This window comes from Canis lupus, chromosome 10, assembly GCF_003254725.2.
Source record: "Canis lupus dingo isolate Sandy chromosome 10, ASM325472v2, whole genome shotgun sequence".
In the NCBI taxonomy this organism is placed as follows: domain Eukaryota; kingdom Metazoa; phylum Chordata; class Mammalia; order Carnivora; family Canidae; genus Canis; species Canis lupus.
The window spans coordinates 2,732,656-2,737,832 of NC_064252.1; positions in this window are offsets into that span (position 1 = coordinate 2,732,656).

The window sequence follows — 5,177 nt, forward strand, 5'->3', positions numbered from 1 at the left end:
TCTCACCCTAACTGATCATCTCACTCAACATTTCCCTCAGGCTCAGAGACTAGGTGAGGCTTCAGAATGGAGTAGGGCTCAGGCATTGGGTGAGACTCATTATGGAGTGGGAGGTAGGGCAGGGGGAGGTGAAGGGTAGAGTGGGAGAAAGGAATTAGTTGAGTTTCAGGGATGCGGTAAGTGTAAGAAATATTCTTTGCAATCGGAGATCAAGGGATATCAAAATGGCCGACTCAAAGGCCCTGTGGTTGAATGCCCCGCTCTGATGCTGGCAGATGTTAGATGTTGACCATAATGAGAGAGGTTACGTCGTACCAGGTCGTTCTACACCTAAGTTCTAACTTTCTTGATCAGTAACTTAGGTTTGCATTTCTCTAACATTTTATGTGATAGGAGTTTTTCATCCTTTTCCTCTCCCTCCTCCCTCTTCCTCTTTGCTTTCTTCCTCCTTCTTCCTCCCTCCTTTTTCTCCTTCTTTTCCTTCTTTCCTCCCTCCCTCCATTCTTTCCTACCCTGCTTTTTTTCTTTTCCTTCCTCCCTCCATTTCTTCCTTCACCCTCTCTCTCTTCTTTCCTTCCTTCCTTTGTTCCATCCTATCTTTCCTTCTTTTTCTCTTTTTTCTTCCTTCTTCTCTCCCTCATTCTCTCCTCTTTTTCCTTTCTTTCTACTCTCCATTCAACAATTATCTTTTTAAAAAGATTTTATTTATTTATTCATGACAGACACAGAGAAAGAGAGAGGCAGAGACACAGGCAGAGGGAGAAGCAGGCTCCACGCAGGGAGCCTGATGTGGGACTCGATCCCGGGTCTCCAGGATCTTGCCCCGGGCTGAAGGCGGCGCTAAACCACTGGGCCACCAGGGCTGCCTGTCCATTCAACAATTATTAATCATACACTATGTGCTAGGCCCTTTGCCAAGCACCCAAGAATAATTTATATCCTTGGAGAAGTACCAAATGGTGCAGATTTTTTTTTTTTTAGATGAGCCAAAGAGTTCTTTTCCAACTCCTATACCTTGTTTATTTCACACATTAGGAAAAGTTATTTAAAAGGTGATAATCGTTTAGTATCTCCACAAAGTTTTTCCACTTGTATTAATGGAAAAATGCTATTTATATTTTTGAATTATAATTATACCCGGGGACTTACGTTATTTTCTTACGCTCTCTCATTTGTGTGCTCCCAAGGTTTTAACAGAGGTGAGAAAGGCTAAAATAATAAGAAAGTCTCAGGAGAGATAAGTCATTTTTGAGGAGCCTTGTGCTTTAAACTGGTGCCTTAGTGTAGGATGACAGGCTTTCAGGAGTACACACTTGCTCAAAATTAAGTAAAAACAAGTTCATCCCACTATAGTTCTAGAAGCCTATCTGCTCCACAATCTGAATATCACATAGCTCAAACACTACAGTGAATCCCCAGACATTTTGTGGCTATTACAATGTTTGTAGACGAATATCTGACTGGTTCTCACTTTTTTGTTAGGTGGTCCTTTGATCATTTTTACCAAAATCCGTTGTCTGCTTTATTTTTCAGTGAAGACCTGGAGTGAGATATGCTCTACAAAGGTACTAATTCAACCAAATTGCTTTGAAACCATGTCTTTCTGGCAATGATAATAACCACCACCCATATCGTGGCATATGGAACCCTTTCACATGTATTAATTCCCTTAATACTTAAAGCAGCCCTGTGAGATGGGTATCATTACAGGCATTTTTACAGATTATTTAACTAACCCAACCTAATAGGAAAACAAAGGTGCTGGACCCTGACCATAGATCTACTCTAAGTCAAGGCAGTATTTTCAAATGGAATTTCTGCCCTTTGCCAGCTTGAATTTTGCTGGCTCCAGGATGAATGCTACTGTGTCTATCAGTCCATTGAATGCATTACAGATACAGCCATGGGTTCATGCGGTGTCCTCTTCACTCCTGTCCTAGATCCATCTCCATCCTGCCAGCTCCCTGGGCCAGGGCCCTGGCAGTTACTCTGAGTTCCTGCCTCTAAGCTCCTCCATTGCTTCCCTAGTTGCCCTAAAACTTGAAGACTATTTTAAGACCTGCCATGTCATTATTTTTGTTATTTTATGTATATGATGATGAGCACCCATACATCCTAAAGATGATCCACAAGAATGGAAACTCAATAAATTTAACAGAACAGCACTGTATTTGGGAGGCAAGGGTCAAAATTTGATGACTAGATATTAAAATGTTCCTACTTCCTCTCCTCGTGGTTAATTTCAGTATTTCTTAGTAATCACTTTCAGTGGCTCCACAAAACCATATAAGACTTACTCAATTTAATTGCCTGCCATTAAGAGGATTCCATAAATACTGAGATGAGACCTAGGCCAAGGAACTATTTTAGCTACGTTCACAGCACACTAATTAACCATTTTGTCTGGGAAAAGCTCTCCATTCTAAGGCATACTCATAAAATAGCTTTTAAGAAAAATTTAATGAAAACTTTTGTGTCGAGGCTTTGGCACACATGGGTACCCATATCTATTAAAGATCAGTTTAGTCTTAAATATAACAAGTAATGAAGGTTAGAATCAATTTTTCCCTAAACTGACATATTTGACATCTTTAGGTACATCATAAAGTAAATTTTGCCGTGTGATCCCAATCACTTGTTCATTTATTACACATTTATTAGGCACTTAGGAGATCCAGGGTTCTGGGCTATGCCACAGAGATATGAAGATGAACCAGACTATCCCTTCCCTCTAGGAGTTCATAGTCTAATTGGGAAGAGATGGACTACTAGGGAACAAACAAATATGCCATCATCCATTGATACATGAACTAGATAGAACAGACTCTGATGGGGTGCTTCATAGTAACCTTCACCTGGGAGGACTATTCTTCACGGATCTCTCTGCATGTCTTGTTAGCAGAAGTGTGGGCAGCATTTTGGGTTGGATGATCTTTTCAAGGATGTTTGTATAGAGAACAGCCTTAGAGGTTGAGTTCTGTATGAGCAGAGAGCAGATGTGCCTGCTTACCAGTAGACTAATACAAGACTGGGATTCTTTAGCTGTGATGCAAACCTACAGCCTGCGTAATACCCTCCTCGATTGTTCCATATTGCGCTGCCGCCTGGAGCACTGATGGACACAGAAAGCTCAAGCTGCTCGTGGTGCTGTGAGTTATACAAAGTTTCTTGTCTCTGACCCGGGCATCTCATAGCTTCCGCCAGCATCTGCCAAACTGGCTGGCTGAGTTGCTATCTGACAAGCAGGGGAAAATCTGACCTTTTATAATTTTTGGCACTCTACCCCCTGAATTTGGGATGCATTGAAATATGGTAATTTTTCAAGAGTACCTGCTAAGAACTATATCTTCCAACCTTTCATTTATACTTCATTTTTGGTCTGGAATGATTGTGTTTTCATCATTGTTGATAAGAAGTGAAAAGTTTGGGCCACTGAACTTACCCAAATGGCCTCCGTGCCCTTTTCCTGGAGAGCTGGGCTGCAAAACAAACATTTGGAGGGGAAATTCAATCACGTTATAATGAAATAACTGCAATGTTCTCATTTGCTAATGTTCCCATTCATTTGTAATTTAGTCTACAGTGCCATGAAAAATATCTGCCTTTATTTTACTCTGAGGTAGATAATGACAAATTAAATAAAATGTGAGCTTCCTAAAACAAACAAGGAAACAAAACAACAAACTATTGCTTTCACCCTATTATTACTGCATAATTCAGGAAAATAAAATTGACTTTTAAAAACGAAGAGTAGAGCGTCTGGATTGGTGAACACGTGGAAGTGCCACAGAAGACGTGGAAGCTCTAAACCCCTTTGCACATACACAGAACTTGCATCTCTTCCACTTGACTGTTCCTGAGTTATATCCTTTTATAATAAGCCAGCATTCTAGTAAGAAAAAAAAAAAAGCAACAGTAATAGTCTGATATCTGATTCTAGAAATCAGTGCTCAATGACCTCTTAGCTTTAGTTCTCAATTTGAAACCTACAGAGAATATTGGTCCTTTCATTACTAAGTTTTTAGCCAACATCAGAGGTTGTGTAGAGTTTCAGAATGATCTCAGGTAAAACAGGAGAAGATATATAGAATTTTGCACTTTAATGAAAATTAAGGTCTTTAGCTTTCTTTCTTTCTTTTTTTTTTAAGATTTTATTTATTTATTCATGAGAGACACAGAGAGAGAGAGAGAAAGGCAGAGACACAGGCAGAGGGAGAAGCAGGCTCCATGCAGGGAGCCCGACATGGGACTGGATCCCAGGTCTCCAGGATCACACCCTGGGCTGAAGGCGGCGCTAAACCATTGAGCCACCCGGGGCCACCCGGTCTTTAGCTTTCTTAAGGTAAAAAAAATGCGGTTTAAATACATGCTTCGAAATAGCAGGCTGACTACAACAGGCAGATAAGACCAGTCACAACATTTGTTTGATATAGCCATCAAAGCAATACAATGCGTGAGTCCTAGTAAACTCAACAACTTCAGATGAGCAAAGAGCAGAGATAAGAATGTATTAGTGAAAGCAGAGGACCCCAACATTGATTGATAATTTTTGCATGTCCCATGGATAGAATTGGAAATGGCCAAGATCCCAGTCTTGGCATTTTCAAACAGCACTGCTGATTCTGTGATTTTCTGAGGAAGCTTCATAATCAGTTTAGCTGGGGATTTAGCCACACTTCTCTAGTTTCCTGTCATGAAGAACTTGTTTCCAAATGCAGCGAACTGGAAGAGACAAAATGAGAACCTCAGCGATTCCATTTGTGTGTCTATCCCAAAAGCCTTGACCAGAAGAGGAGGCCAAGGATCACTTGATGCCTTTCCCCAGGGCCACCTTCATCTAGGCTGGAGTTTTATCATCTTTTGGGTGGCCTGAAAGATGAATTCAAGAGAAAGAAAGTTCTCATTTCAGCCTACAGAAGAGGAGCCTCAAATCACTCATCCTTTTCCTCCATTCTGTCTTGAACTCTAAAACTTGACGAATTGAAATGGAGGATGCTTTTCTTTCTGGAGAATCTGTATAATTGGCTCTAATCCCGCCAGGCATAAGGGAAGAGATAAAGTAGAGAAAAGCAACACAAAGCAAACCAAAAGGAAAGAGTAAGAATGTAAGCTAGAGTAAGGTAGAGCCAGAGAGGGAGAGAGAGAGAAAGAGAGAGATACATCTCAAAAAAGGTAGA